This window comes from Pholis gunnellus, assembly GCF_910591455.1.
Source record: "Pholis gunnellus genome assembly, chromosome: 21".
In the NCBI taxonomy this organism is placed as follows: domain Eukaryota; kingdom Metazoa; phylum Chordata; class Actinopteri; order Perciformes; family Pholidae; genus Pholis; species Pholis gunnellus.
Genome location: NC_136548.1, coordinates 5,373,655 through 5,390,854, shown reverse-complemented (window position 1 = coordinate 5,390,854; position 17,200 = coordinate 5,373,655).

Here is a 17,200-nt window from a genome sequence, read left to right as displayed (position 1 = left end):
AGTTGCCTGCACAAGGACACACACACACACACACACACACACACACAGTATAATCAAATGTCAGTTCCAAGCAATGTCTGCTCAGTTTGCAGGGCGCACACAAACGCACCCATGTCCACATGCTGTCCAGTTAAACATTCACACAGCTGACTGTGTTTACCTTTCCGTGGAATCGACAGGGAGCCGTGTGGGTTGTGTTTTCATACACACTATCAAGCACACACACACACACACGTGCACTGGAGTATCACAGAATGTAATTTCACAGGCTATTGTTACAGAATATTATTGAAATAGAAAAAAATAGAGGAGGACCAAACAAGCAGAGGGAAAATAAAAGACTTTTGATCTCTCGTGTGCGACCTTTCTCTGCGCTACAAACACATTTAAGCCATTGTCAAGGGGGACATGATGGAAAAAGGTCAATTCCTGACTGAGTATAGCTCCTGACAAAGTAGCTGCCCCTAAAATAAATCACATTCCCACAAATCAATTAGGACCAAAGTCTTGAGTATTATAAATTCTTATGTGGGCCTTGGCCCAACATGTCACCCCCCCAGGTCCACCAAGGCTCAAACCTGGAGCTTCAGTACGCCTATCTGGCTTCAGATATACATGAGGTATGTCACAGATGCTTATTACATATTTTATTTATAGTTCTTCACTTTCGTATGCAATTGGTGCAAAACATTCACAAATTGCCAAACTCTTATTAGGCTTGTAGGTCGTGGAGAAACATATGAAAACACAGGCGGAATGGACACGCTCAACACACACACACACACACACACACACACACACACACGCACATGCACATGGTGTTCAGCACAGGTAAACACTGTCTATCAAAACAGCAGCCCGGCGGCATCATTTCCTCCAGCTCCCTCTCCTGTTTACAGTCAGAGGGGGGAAAAACAACAACCAGCGGAAGCCTCCACGTTTGCTTTCCCACCATCCCTCTGTCCCTGTGAAAGCATTAAATCATCAGAGACAGATGAAAAATAAGCCTGACGTTATTAGAGAAACACACGTGCTCCTGTGAACGCCCCATGTGAGAGACAAAGAGGCCAATGGTTATTGGTCACAACACTCACAGACTGCACATGCAGACACACGTTCACGCTCATTTTATTTCATTTGAGACGCCGCTCAGCGCCGTGTGTCAAGGTTTTTCGAGTCATAAATTTGTTGTCGACATTGCGTTTCGTTGAGGTGAAAGTTGATGTTGAAGTGTAAAAGGGCTTCGAACATTATGATGGAGGCATATGATGTCATCCCCATGCTCACTTATGTCTCATTAGTTGTTGCAGCAAATTTTGGATTGATACCATTTGTTGCACAGATTTGATAGAACATGTTACAGTTTTTTGACCATTCGAAAATGTACACAAATGGTCAAAAATCCCTCAAATCTACCACATTAAGACTGCACTACTCACAACAATAAAATGGCTACTATGAGAACTAACATCAACACACACGAATACAAGTGGGCACTTTGAATCCACAAGAGTCTCAGCTTTCTTTTTTTTTATTAAACTGCATGCAAAAACCTGCATGGTTTTGTAGTGTAGAGTGAGAGTCTGATCATCTGATGGCTGAGACATTTATGGTGCAGGTGCAGAGAACCACATGCCATCTCCTCAGTTGTCTTCAGTTTACCCGTTTATCTTTTTCCGGTGTGAATTCTTGTTTGGTCTGTCTGTCTGTCCTGCAGACAGTCTGTAGCATGAGCCAACGCCAGACACCCACATAGAACAATGCTGTGCCGCCAGCAATAGCAGCAGACAGGAGAATGTTCTGAGGGTGTTAATGTCGTCGTCCACTCGACATCTTTGGCCAGAACAAAAGATGAAGAACTGTACTCAACTATATGTAGGGGACAGAGGATGTTGTGAACACAGCATTGACATATCATCATCACCTTTTAAGTCGATACGGCAAACAGTTGCTTGTTTACACATCCGAAGGACTTGGAGCAACATCTGTATTGATTTTACAGATATGTCTCTGGCCACCTGAGGAATGTGTGGTCCAGTATTTACTCTCTTTTAGCTCTGTCTTTTGTCTCTACCAACCCCTGAGAGAAACGTATGCTTCATTAGCTGTTAAATGCTCCACTCTGTTCACTAGCTATAGTCACAAGCTGTATTGGTTTGTAGTTTAGTGCCAAGTCGGTGGGCTTTGAGAGCTTTTTTGTTGAAAACACATGTCTGCTGCAGCCAGAAACGATACAAAGAGAGCAATGAGGGTGAACCGAAACCGTAGGTGCAGGTCAGGCAGCTAAAGAATGGGCTGAAACTCACATTGGAAACATTGTCATTTGAAACAAGTGTGTGTCCGTAGCCCTGCCACATACTGGCAAATATCTCCTTCCTTCCTTCCAGAGGCATGCTGGGATCTCGAGTAGAAAACGAACAGATAGATTCAAGGAATACTGCTTTTTTTAAATAACTTTTTGTAATGTGACAGGAGTCACTCTTTCCACAGGGAATTATCACCTGACTCTGCAATTCCCCTCCGCTATATGGAGCATTTTAGCCAACCTATTCTCACCCCCAACTCGTCAAGCACTGAAGTTAGGTCAGTATCCCTCAGCATCTGGTACCGACTCACCTGTGCACCCTTTAGTGTCTGTATGAGACGCACCAGGCTTTCAACCAACTCCAGTGTAAACCCATCCGTGTCATTATTAGACCGTCAGAGCAACTGATGGAGTATGAAGAGTGAAGTGCACTAAGGGTGGCCTGGAGGGTAAGTTGGACTGATCAATCAAACATGGAACTGTTACCCAGGAGACTGCCGTTCATGTCAAGTCAATATTGAACTATTTCCCTCGGGAGTTGGTGGAGACCAAAACGGAGCTAAAAAGGTGAGTAAATATTGGACATTCATTGCTCAGGTGAACAGAGAGACCATATCTGCTGGATGTGCAACAAATGTGATAGCGTGTCCTGCATTTCCTTCAAGCAGCCCAAAAGATCATTGAACACTGCCTTAAAAATCAACCAAATCATTGCCAGAACAAGCTCACTTTCATCATTATACTGCATCAGTGGACTGATGCAGTATAATGATGAAACTCATCTGTTCAAAACTCATAAAAAGGTGTCATTGTCCCTCCTAGCTCTTACAACACATATTCAGGTTTCCCGGCGCTTCAGTCTAATATACTAAATGAAACTAAGGGTCATTGGATCTGCCTGAGGTTTCAGATTGACCACGAGATTACGTTTGCCTCCAGGGCAGCTTGGCCTACAAAAAAATGAGACACCAAGGCTTCCACTCTGCACAGAGGCCAACTGTGCTGTAAAAAGGAAATCAGCCCTTCCATTCATGAGCCAGGTTTAGCATCATAAATCAATTTTCCTGCTCCTTATCCATCCATCTCTCCATTTACCCTGTTCACAATAATCCATTCATCCATCCACTCATCAACCCATCCAATAATCCACCCATCTGCAACCAGTTATGGAAAGTGATCTGTGCTGTCTCTTTTCCCTGTACCATTATGAGCTTTGGCTTGTGGAGCTGGACCCTGTTGGCCAGTTCATTATACAGTGTCAGACCAGTGCAATGCATCTCAATAGGGATGAGTCAAACAACGCAGGACAGGAAATTGATAAGCACAGCAAATTTATCAAGGGAAACGATGGAGATCACCCTCGTGTTTATGCCGCTATAAACTGGTGCCGCTGTCGTCAGCTCAACTGAATTAGCACGGATGATGATCCTAAAACTCGTCACAATTTGGTACTGTACAACCCGTCCTCTGATTTGCTACATTGTGTTGTCCCTCCAGCTGTAATTTACACAAATTTACGCCAATTAACTCAGGCAAAGAACACATTGATGCCTACGTACTAGTCACTGTAAATTACAGTAATCATTGCTAACGTAATACTTACAAACAAGATGAACTGATAGTGTATATGTATTCGGGGGGTTTCTTGTAATCCAGGGCGTCATTGGGTTACGCATCTCAAGCTTATGCTGTGTGGTAACGGATGCTGTTGTTTTTAGTACAGGGGGTGGACACATGTGCTGCAAACTCATCCTCTTTCCAGTTGGCAAGTAAACAAGCAGTTATGCGGTGACAGCTAAATGCATTTCTTTATCTATTCTTGAGTAGCCCTCCTCCCATAAAAACCTAAACAGAGAGCAAATACACAAGGAAGCCAAAGTGACAGGTGCGTGCCAACTGCATCGACAGGACAATAAAGACAACAAAACAGTCATTTGCATAAGAAAGACATGAATACTGTACAACGTGCATCCATTCAAGTCCAACTCAAAGAAGACACAGTCCGAAAGTGTATGCCATTATCCCCATTTGTACCATTCGACGCATACTGACACCTCTCTTCATCATCTCTTTCCTCCACCTTCCCTCTCGTTTCTGAAACCCTTTGCTAATTCATCACACCATTTAACTTCTCTCCCTTCCTGCTCTTCCCCCCACAGCTCTCCGAATCTCTTTCCATCTTACCCTCCCGTAAGCTGTCCCCTCCCCTCCCCTCCCCTCCCTCCCCCGCCATCAGTGGCAAATGAGGCGAGAAGCCATTGAGCGCTGCTTGCGTGTAAACAAGAGAGTGGCCCTGTCACCGTAGGTCGATACAGCTGCCGACTGCCGCGTGATTGTCGCAGCAGATTGATGGGAAACGAAAACAATGTAAGATCATTAAACGTGATTAAATACTAAAAATGCCTGCAAGCGCCAGTCGTAGGCCGTCGCCGAAAAGGCCATTTCCATCAATCATGAACAGAAAGTCCTCTGCATATTTAATAAATCATGATTCGACCATTAATGAACTATAAATAGATTTTGGATTGCAGTTATTCTTGCTGCAGTCCTGACGCTGAAAATGACGCCAGCTTCAGGAAGTCTTTAACGACAGTCCCACACTGAATATGTTAAGGGTTACACAATCGAATATATTCCCCCATTAAGACCGCATGTGACAGAAGAAAGAGGCTTCAACTTCCTCATCTTTCCCTGGCCACCAAGAAACGTGCGTCATCTCTCTGTGGAAGGCTCTCTTCAGTCCGCCCATCGGAGGAGATTAACGTGGTTTTTCTAATTTGATCACAGTCATTTCATGAGTCTGTCAACCAGAGGCCTCTGTCGCAGTGACGGAGGCTGCTCGCAAAGAGGCCTCTCATTTTGGCTGTCAGTCTGAGGATGAGTCACAGCAAGCACAGAGTGGCAGCGTTCGATCAGTTGGCCGCTCGGTGTTTGCCGGGGGAGTTAGTGATGAACAAACGCATACCAAAATGAACACATAAAATACCATTTCCCTCATTCCTCTGTTCCCCTCGACGTTTTCTCTCACACATTGAAGCACTGACTCTCTTCCAGCCAGTCTCTTCCTCCTGCTACCTCCATCCTCTCTTTTTCTAGCACACACTACAAAATACACTCACTGGCTCCCCTGGACCTGCGAATGAACTAGGTCTAAAGCTACACCCCACACACACACACACACACACACACACACACAACTCTTGCCCTGGATCAGGCCACTGTGACATCCATATACAAACATACCCTTTGTCTCGATAATGCAAAGACATTACACAAACTGTTTGATCCTGCCCGTGAAATTAGTTTGCAACCGCATGACTGCTAAAAGCAAAATGTATGATGCTTACCTACGTCAGCAGTTGCTGAGTGAATATGCGTGTCGTGTGCTTATCGTGGACACACTTGTTGACCGTGGAGCCACATTTCTGTAGAGGAGGTGTGCGGAGCTGCCGTTGTGCTCTTGCACAGTGTGGGGCTTATCGAGAGAATGTATCTATGAGCAAATTCCTGTGAATTCATCGAATTTACATGCAAATTATTAGATTCATAGCGAGAGCGTGAGAGCAGAAATCGAGTTTGAAACACACTGAGCAAACTGATGAACAGTTTGAGGCAATTTGCTGGATATTTGGGTACTTTTTTTGTTGTTTTTCTCAGTCAAACCGGGCCACTGCTGGAATTGATTATAACTGATGTGAATCCGAACCGTCACGCTCTGTAAAAGAACAAGACGTATGACTTCAAAGTTATAATTAGTCGGATTTTCAGTCCTTGCTGTTTTGGTTGTGACCGGCAGTAACAGCAAGTGGGGGTTTAACACGGCTGTGTTTGAGCAATAATGCTCTGATACAGCTGAACTGTAAAGAGTGAGGCTGATATGCATGAGGTTAAATAACAAAGGGTAGCGCTTGATTGGATGCATACATTGTTTCCTGTGAATCCCTCATGTGTAGGTAGTATCACTCCCTCCAGTAAATACACGACACCTTGGTTCTCTCAACTGATGGATTTATTCTTCCTCCTACTTCTCCGTCCACAGTCGAACTGTTTAAATCACATTTAGACATACAAAACAATCAGACGTTTACATTACATAAAAACACAGTTTGCGCGCGAATGTGCGCAATGGCGAATGTACATAAATAACGTACCTCACTGGCTGCACACAACTGAGAGGGAAATGAGTCCACTTGAAACACGAAAGATGATCCCTTGAAACTTGAACTGAAAACTTAGTTGACTTACTTTACTTTGACTTTGTTTACTGACTGACTGACTGACTTATGACGCTTCGCGCCCTTCTGCTGTCACTGTGCAACGGTCAAACACGTCCCGGTACAACACAGCACGCAACAATAGTTCCACCCCCCCCCCTTTTATACAAAACAAAAAAAACATTCGCATTAAAAACAAACCTTACAAATAACAACATGTAAACAAACATACTAAACAATGAGATAAATAACCTTATGGCAGTTAAAGGTAGGTCATTTGAATCCAGCAAGGAAATGGCGGATTTAACTTGACTTTATCTCCCAATGCTGGTTTCAGAAAGGTAGCGGCCTGAGCTGCAATCGCTGTGAACGACTTCCTGTCTGCACCAGTCACCAAATCGATCATCTCTAACAACACTGGAACTTGAGTGTTAGACCGTCTTATTGTCACGGTTCCCTTTATTCTTCTTTGACATATAACTTACTGTATATTTCCGACACTTGTATGTATTTTATCAATTTATCTTTATATATATCTTTAAATTATTTATTTTCTTACCTGTTCTTTATTTATTCTCTTTATAATATATTCAGGATGACAAATGAGGCCGTATAACAACATTGTATGCAAGCTCGGTCTGGGGCCGCCAGTATATGCTATGAGATAATCTTTGGGATTTTGTCAGCAGATTCGAACAAAACAGACGTTCATCCTTCACGAAACACATCTCTAACAACGAGACTTGCATTTCAGTGATTGACCTTCTTATTGTTTCCTATATTCTTCCTAGACGTGAAACTTTAGGCAGAGCACACTGGATAACATGTAAAAGAATTTGAGTCTGAGATGAATACAAGAAACCAATTAACAGAAACAAGAGAAAGAGAAACAAGAGAATACAAAAGGAGGGGAAATGAATTTTACATAACCCATCATGTCCTGATTACTTAACAGAGGTCTGAATCACAAGGTGCAGGCAAACATTACTGTCGACCTTGAAGAGAAACAGGATGGTGCTCTTGCCATTACCGGTGAGTTCTTGTTGCATAAAGCGGAGAGAATCAGAGTGCTGATGAGAACACCCACATCTGACAGGTGAATGGTCCGTCTCTGATGCTTAACAATGTGCTCTCATTAATTACAAAGTTTCGAAAGTACACTCAACAAGGCCGTCGCTGTCCTAAAATGCTTCCAAAGGATCCTTAAAAACACAACTTGATGCACACAGTTTGTGCTGCTGGTCTTGCACGGCTTCATTCGGTGGCATGACTAATGGAGAGTTACTGTTTAACAAGTTTGCATAACTATTCCCTCAGCTGATAATCTGTAACGCTCATTGTTGACTATTAACTATATGAGTAAACGGTATTTCAATCCGGAGAGACGAGTGAATGAAGTAAAGTCAATTATTTATTACATCAGATGATGTGTGATAATTAAGAATTGACAGAAAGTCTACAAGGAGATGTTTAATTAATCGAGGGGCGTCTACCCAGAGCATGTGGAAAGATAAAGGATGATGATGAAGCTGATGAATCCGTGAAGTCTGGGCGCTGTTGGGGAGGAGGAGCACGTGCAAAAGCAGAATGACCGTACTAGAGAGGGTCTTATTTATAAGAGACAGCTGCAAAGTGATAGGCTAACAATGGAGGTGTGTCGGTGTGCTATTGGATAGATGTGACCAGCTGATAAGAATGGCTTTTATTGTCGTTTTTTATAATGGCAGCGTGTGAGAGAAAAAAAAAAAACGACAGGCCAAAGAATAGTCTTCCTGACTAAATTTAGAGCTTAATGTCCTATAGGAGCTAATTCGTGAAAGTTGCTTTTCACGTGATTTCAAGCAGAGACTCTGAGCAAAAACCTGCCCGGACCAGAGGCCTACTGCTACTACCTACTACGAGTTCAACACACCCGGGGTACCCAGCTAACAGCTGCGATCCTGCTAAACGGTCCTACGACAGTGGTTACCAACTGGTTAAGTCAACCCAGGGTTTCTCTCTATCTGGCTGTGAGCGTGTTCACATCAAAGGCCGGTGTTTGCAGCGTATGACCAATCACAAACATGGACAAGTCTGCTGTCAGCAGAGCAGCATATTTTACAAGAGGAACAAACTGTAATTTTAAAGAAATACGAAGTAGTTAACACCATCCAGGCTGAAAGCAACACAGTTGCAGCTGCTAAATTAAAAGGACAGCTTGCAAATGATCGCAGACCGTGTGAATGATTACTTAATAATAATACTATCACTGCCGCATCCAGGGTACAAGTACATCTGAATATAATTACATTTGTGGAAGTTAATGTGATGCTGAGATGCAATCTTTTATTATAATAGAACAGAAGATAATGTATTCATCCCCTTGGGTAAATGATGGCGTGTGTGTGACCATATTTTAGCTTTATACTTTGAGATGCAACACCGGTGGTGTGCAACGCAGGAGACAAAGAATAAATAAAAGAATATATTCATAGCGGGAAGCAGGCATACTTTCATTCTCAGGATTGTGGCTGAGCAAACAAGGCTGGAATATTGTCATACTGTATACGCCATAAGAATATCAGCACATTAATTTCACTGACACATGTTATAGTCATATATACTGAGCACGATGTGGGACAGTGATATTATAAATCTGTTCATTTACACATTCACACAGTCTGTGCTTTCTGCATTTGGCAGTTTAAACTGTGTTGCTTTTAGTCTGGATTAAGACTTTTAACTTCTTCGTATTTGTGTCATATTATCATGTGATGCGTTCACTGAGCTTTGATTGGTCAGTAGGCGGTGCTTTTATACGAGTTGATCTCTGATCTGGGAACATAAAGGGCACAAAACAGGGCCTGAAAGAGGCACAAAACCTTGATTTCTGGTCTTCCTCTCGGTACTTGTCCATATCCCCTGTAAAGAACCATGAATCAGCAGAAACATTTCTCTGCATAAACATTGATGAGGTGCTTTGCATGGTTGAATGTGGACGTGTAGAAGGCGGGATATGAGGCTGATCCACGTGCGCACATGTCCAAGTTGTTTTGTGATTTATAAAAGGAAATTGCGTACTAGCAGGTGTATGCGTGGTTCTAGTTCACGGTCTTTTGTGTGAACACAACGCTCTGTATTATATTGAAGACTGCTCCAGAACAGGTTAGTTGTGCAGCATTTATTACCATAAATACCAGTCTAACCCGCTAAGAAGTGAACCAGCGTAGGACTGTAAAACCAGGGTTAACCCTGAAATAACCTCGCAAATCCCAAATCCTGCTCCGTAGTATTAGTTGTATTATTATATAGCCAGATTAAAGGAGAGCCGCCTTCATAACAACACACACAGCACTGCTGTTGCTTTCGAAGTGCTGGTTGGCATATTTTTGAAGTTTGTAAGCAAATTGAATCTTTGCTTTTGGAGGATCTTGGATTTGTTCATTTCTCCATGTTCAATAAAATGTTCTCATTTCTGGACGGCAGTCTTAATGTCGGGATGAGCAAGAAGGGAGGACAAACATTGGTAGAGACAGGGAGGACATCTGTGGTCTCTGTGTCTTATCCTGCTGCTATAGGTGCTAGCGTGTAACTGTACACTGAAATCATGGTTCAGTTCACACCCGAGTTTAAGAGTCACCAATTGGTGCGAGTTCGGTACAGCGAGAAAACAAAAACAAATGCGGAAATAAGGAACATTTTGGACACGAACACTGAACAAACACTTTCCCAAAAGGCAACAGGTCACAATAGGGAATACAACTGAAAGGATGTCTTAGGCTATGAAATTGAAAACACAAAATACAGGTTGCGTTTTCCTCGTTCCGGTGACCGGCACATCTGGGAATGTTCTGTGTTTCCATTCACACGCCCTCAACGGTCGCTCAACGGCGACACATCGCAGAAGTTACTCGCTTAGGCTAATATTTTACATATCTGGTAATTTTGTCAAAATTAGAGGACTTGTGCTTTTCCTAACGCTGGTAGAAATGTCAAACTCTGCATGCAGGTTCAGGGTAACTTTTTTAAATGTCAAATGCACTGCCTCTACAGTGGAAGTTCATCGTGCCCATACAAATTATTGTACCATCTGCTTCCCTGTATTCAGTGCTGCATTTGGGCACCAAATGTTCTCGTACAAAATCTCCCTATTACTCTCCATCATTGTGGGAACCTTGGGTGTAATTACAGAACACACACACAGCACTTTCAACACCTTCACTGTGTGGGTGTATTTTTGTGAATATCATATTATATGTCTGGTATACTTTTGTGTGCGGGCAATGCAATAAATGTGTGACGATCTGTGTGCATGTGTATTTCTATCTCTTGGCAACAGCGAGACGATGATAGCTTGGTTTCGGACACGTGCGCACTCAGTTTGATGTCTTCATTTTGGCATTTGAAGATCCAAAATCAATCGATCTCTTTCTGAGCTACACTCGTCCTTTTCTTTTCCGTTCTCTCACTGTATTGTTTGCAGGAAAATTCTGCGGAAACCCAAATATCCGTGCCTGTCGACCTGGCTATTCGTTCGTTGACCTAACCTTTCATCCACATGTCTTCATTCAATATGTCTGCTTTGTCACAAGAGTCCTTTCCTTGCGTCTTAGCCCCTCCCACCAGGGATGCATGGAGGAAACCATGCGACAAGAGAGGAACAAGGAAATGACAATTAAGACACTTGGGATGTACCCACTGAGCGCACTTGTTCAAGGACAGGAGGGGCCAGGGATCGAATCCCCTCCAGAGCTAATTCGCATTGTTTTTTTGCATTTTCCTCTAAAATTTGCTCTGTCTTCAGTCTTTAGGTTTGAAAACGACTAGAACAGAAAACAATCAGACAGAATATAACATCCCAGAAGTTTTTAGAAGTGAGAAGACACCAAGCAGGCAGAGACACAGTAAGCTGCTAATCTACAGGTGGATGTGATGTTGTCTGTCTCACCATCACAGCGAGAACAGCACGTACAGACTATAGGATCCAGCTCACAAGCAGCACTTGCTTCTGTTTCCACATGTCTACGATCCCCAGAGTGTCGATCTGAACGGACTGCGCCGTAACAGGGTGAACTAAAGCACATTAAACCGACAGGAAAAGTCACATGCGTTCCATTTGAGGAATGGACAGAGGCAGTCAACATAATACAGCCTCAGTCATTCCGGCATTAACACGGGAACTCGTAGCACATGATTACACAAGACGAGCCTCATTTGCATGGAAGGACGTGATTGGAAAAGCATTATTCATGATTTGTCCTTGAGTGGAAAAGACACCACGATCTGGAACTGACAGTCCGGAGAAAGAAATGGTTACGGCTTTCAAAAAAGAGAGATAATGGGCACAAAAAGAGAGAGAGAGAGAGAGAGAGAGAGAGAGAGAGAGAGAGAGAGAGAGAGAGAGAGAGAGAGAGAGAGAGAGAGAGAGAGAGAGAGAGAGAGAGAGAGAGAGAGAGAGAGATTGATTAAGAATCAGCCACCCTCCATCCTCCCCATCATTACTGACCATTCTTCCCAGAGCTCTCAGTGAGTTACAGTGTGCAGTGGGAAGAGTGAGGTAGAAAGAGAAAGTGGTCAGTATGCACACGTTTAGTCACCACATGAATTGAAAGTTGTCATCTTTAATGAGTTCGCACCATGCTGCTTTAACGGTATGCACCCCGTTGCCATGGCAGCGGTGGCAATGGTGAGGACAGTCGGTGTTTGATTTTAAGTCGCACTGTTTTGTCAGAGAACGCTTTTTTTGTTGTTGTCGTTTTTTTTGTTCCAACCAGTGATTGCACGGCAGTGACACAATGTCCAGTCTGAAATAAAAGCACAAATCCAAGTGGTTTAATTCAAATCCTGTCATCGTATTAATGAACAGATTTTACCGTTAAAATTACAGTTGACAGAAACACAACTGCGTGGATGATTTGCATACACTGCTGTACACTATGTCCAGTTTGTAGAAAAATTAAACAATATCAATATATTTCACTTCAATGTACCGCACACAACCTGGGGCTTTTGAGGTGCATCCTTGCCTCTTTAAGTGGTTATCATTGTGACCTCGTCCTGACCGTCAAAGCTTTAAAGGAAATTCTTTGGACAAAGACCAAACTGTTGACCGAAAACGATTTTCTGAGGTATTCTGCTGAGAGACAAACAAAGAAAGGGCGAAGTCATTATCGTTATTACAATCAATATGCGGCGCAAAAGAGACCAATGCGCTTTACTCAGGTTTTGTCCGTTTTGAAAGGGTATTGTGATCAGCTCTTACAAAACTTGAAGGCTTCAACAAACCTCAGTGTTGGATGATAATTCTCTCTCATTGCATCAATTCATTTCACCCTTTGCATACATGAAGAACATTAATAAGAGCAGCTTTTGCAACATTCTGCTCTCACAAGATATACATCGTATCGTTTTGTGAGGTCTACGTTGGATGTCTCATGTATGAGCCTGCATGAAGGGGAGCTTGATTTTTGCAAATTTTTGTATTTGTTTGAATGCTAGAAAATGCAAAACAAAGCTATTTAATTTTAGCCATTCAGTTAACAATACCCTTTTAATCATTTTAGCATTTCAGTCCTTAAACAACAGAGATAATATTTCATATTTAAGTGAGAATTCTTTTTGTATTTATTGAATGCAATTGGTCAGTATAAGGAAGATCAGTTTGTTCGCACATTTAAAAAAAATGTAAAATCCAGTCCCCCATCAGGTAGGCACTCTTTATATTCAAAAGTGCAGCAGATGCAGACTGACAGCAGCCAGAAACAGATGGAGGGAAACGATCGCTTTCTTGTTCGAGTGTTCCGTACTCGGTGATCCCTCGAAACGAGACTCTGCCATGATGCAATGGCTGACTTGTCACGGGGCATGGTGGAGGACTCAAGCGCAGACCAGGCAGAGTAGTATGAAGAGAGTAATTTTAATGAACAAAACAAACCAAATGTAGACCATACAGGAATCGGCAGGGGATCCACAGAGCAGAACAGAGACGAGGGAGGAAATTCCAGCAGGACAGGGAAGACAGACGGGAAAACCGGGAACAGGACAAGCCGAACGGGCGGGTAGACAATACAAGGATCTGGCAAGGAGTGATTGAGGGGCAGGAGTTTATGTAGGGGGAAGAACAGGTGAGAGGAGTTGTGCTGATGAGGGGGAAGTGCTTGATTGGTGATCAGAGGCAGGTGAAGGGAATAGGCTGAGGGAGTGACTGACAGGTAGAGTGAGGAGGGTAGAAAAACACAGAGGCAAAGCCTAATCATGACATGACTGCTGGAAACTCCGGAGGAAATATGGGCTGTATATTCAGCGGAGTGATGGATACATGAATCACTGCAGGGTTGTGTTCTTGGTGAACAGGTTTACTGTGTTCTCACAGGGTAATCCCTCACTGACTCAGGTTACTTAGAACACAGTGACATCCACACTGTGCGTGAATGTGTGTATGTGTGTGTGCGCGAGTGCACTCTTTGTACAAATTCGGACAAAGTCACGGCAATCTCCTGTTTTAATGATACTCACTTGAGATGTCCTAAGGGACACATAATGACTTTGTGCTCTTATCACATATAGTAATGGGAAAGTTGGGTTTCGGGTGGGATTTTTGACCACATGTCACAAACTCATGGATGCCTTCTGTGAGTCTCTATTTGCCAGACTTCATCCCGGAATTGGTCGCTGACAATAAGTTTTAAAATTGGCCAGAATTTCTGCCAGATCTCTTGTTGTTTGGCGTTCAGTTTGAGGGGGTTGGTATCATTGCCTATTGGCTGTGCGACAATTGGATGGATATCTGGCATGTTCAAAATTCAAACTGTCTTGCAGCTTGAACAGTTCTGTAATTTTAAATATCATATCTGCATCTTCCCTGCCATCAACTGTTCCAAAGCAGGCCTGAAGTGGCGCTTTCCGATCTAATAAGGGGTTCGTTCATATTGTGAGCACAAAAGTCATAAGTTTGAACCATGCAGAAATTATGATGATGAACCCAGGTCTAAGCTATTGTGAACCTAATTTTGGTCCGCCTGGTCTTCTTTTGTAATAATGCACCTCAAAACTGTATTTCACAATTGTGTTTCACTATATTGACTGCTTCCCCTGCTTGGACTGCCTGCATGTACACAGGTCCCACATCCATACAAGGTTATACTTCAAACCAACACAATTTATTCAGCTACCGTTATCGCAAAGCAAACAATGGAGTGTGCAGATCAGCAAAGCCAGTGATGGAAGCAGTGTATGTTTGGCATGTGTGCTGTGGAGGTGCAAAACCAAAAAGAAGCATAATGCAGGGTGAACGTCCAGCTGTGGGAAGATGAGAGTTAACGAGCACCAGCTTTTTAATCTGGGAGGCCCAGGTGAGCTTAATCAGGCTAAGGACCCTCCCTTGTCAGCCAACTGCCTGCTGACGGTGGTCAGGACAGCCTCCAACACAGTGGGACACACATGTCAAAAATAAGTCATAAAAAAGCCATAGTTCAGAATCTGAAAAAAGTCTAAGCATAGTGTGACAACAAAGTCATTGTATAGTGTGAATAAAAAGTCATAAAATAGTCATTGTATAGTATGTCGAAAAGAGTCATAGTTTTGTGAGTCTAAAATGTCTAAAAAGTAATATTGAAGTATGCCAAAAAGGGCGTAGTTTGGTATGTCAAACATGCATAGTAAAGTAATTCAAAAAAGGTTTTAGTTCAGGAGATCAACAAAAATCATAGAATAGCATGACGAAAATAATTCATTAAAAGTCATAGTTCTTGCATGTTAATTAAAAAAGGTCAAATTTTAGTATGTCATAAAAGTCCTAAAAAAGTCATAGCATAGTATATTGAAAAATTCTCAAAAATGCATAGTATAGCATTTATGAAAAAGTAATACATTGGATTGTGAGTAAAAACAAAAAGATCAAAATACAGTACTTCAAAAATGTGAAATTCAAAATATTATAAAATGACTTTTAATAACTTTATCTACACACTATACTTTGACTTCCATGACCTACTTTTATACATACTATTTAATGGCATTTTAAGAGTATGTTTGACAATCCGTCAGATTTGACACCACTTTTCTTAGCTTGGCCTCTATCATCTTTCCGCCTTGGATCTCTTTCTTCACCTCCTCCGTGGATATTTCCAGGGGTACATTTGAAATCACACCTTCCAACTGTGACGACATTCCTGTTACGTGTGCCGTTATCTTTCTGCCATCAAGGTAACCTGATTACAGAACCCCTTCTTGCTAGATTAGAATCCTTCTATTACGAAGCAATTTGGTAAGCTTTAGTTTTCCAATTTCCTGCTTTAGTCAATTGGACTGGATGGATGTGCCCTTTATTATTATCGAGTGTACAACAACTTTCTATTGCTCATAATTCCTTTGCAATTTAGTCTACTCTTTAAGAACAGGCCTTCGCTCTCCTCAACTACTTTCCTTCAGACCATGACTGTTTCCTTGTAAATTCTGTTTGTCTAAACTCCTTCTCCGAAGGCCACTTGCCTCCGTCAGAACTCTCACCCATTGCTACACTCTCACGATACAGCTTGCTTTCCAAGAACTTATGTGACACATCTAAAGATAAGGAGAACTTCATAACTTAAAATAAGCATTCCAAAGTGGAATGAAAAGTTGCTATATTCTCAGGAATTCAAACCGGCAACTTTCCAACAAACTATCAACTAAATCTGATTGGATTTGTGATGCCTCTGAGCTTGTGTTGTTCATGTTGACGTGTGACAACTTCCCAAATGCGCCTCTGGGAATCCATCTAAAAAGGTCATTGGTGAAATAAAAGGCCCCAGGGGACCTTTGACAAACCCAGGCTGATGAGATTCTAGTCTGCATGCCGTGCATGTCTACAAACAACAATGTATTCCAGTCTGTGACTCATATTTTAACACAGCCCCGAGGCTATGTCCACATCTAACTTGAGCTGCATTGTGAGTGATAAATGCACCTAATTTGCCTGTGCACGACTGGAAGACATTACGCCATACTGGATGGATCCCCTGATCCCCTCCAGGGCTAACTTTGGCTGCTTAGTCATGAGGCTGTCGGTGGTGCTTTGTTCATTTACTTTTGGAAAGCAGGTAGAGAGGGCTCTGAAGTTGTGCTACTTCCTGTTGGAAAATATTTCAAATACACAATTTGGACTGGATTCATTGAGTCAATGAGCAAAACTACAGAGGTAATTATGAGAGCATGTGGTGCCAATTAAGACTTTTGTTTGAACAATTTAACTGCCTTCTTATTTGTATGTTAGTGTCAAGCTCTGTACAGCTATATTTTCAGCTCAATGCTAAGATTTGACAATGCGAACATGCAGAGCTCAGTGATTACCGTGTTCACTATCTTTGTTTGGTGTGTTAGCATGCTAACACAAAGAAAATAACACAGCAAAGGATGAATAATAGCTGATCTGGTTCATATTGACAAAGGCTGTGAATGAATTAAGATGTACTGAGATGGGCGAAGACAAATATAGATCAACTTTGTTCTCACCACAAAGCAATGGGGGAAAAAGCATTAGCACATCTATTCAGTATTATCTTTTTTTGATTTACATTCATCCCAGTAGATACACCAGCAATCACTCCTCCACCATCTCCCTCATCAGCTTCGGACTCCACAGTCATCACGGGACCAAATCAACTTACAAATGCAGACAATGTATACAAGTCCTCATCAATCGCAGGGCTAAAAATACTGTCCA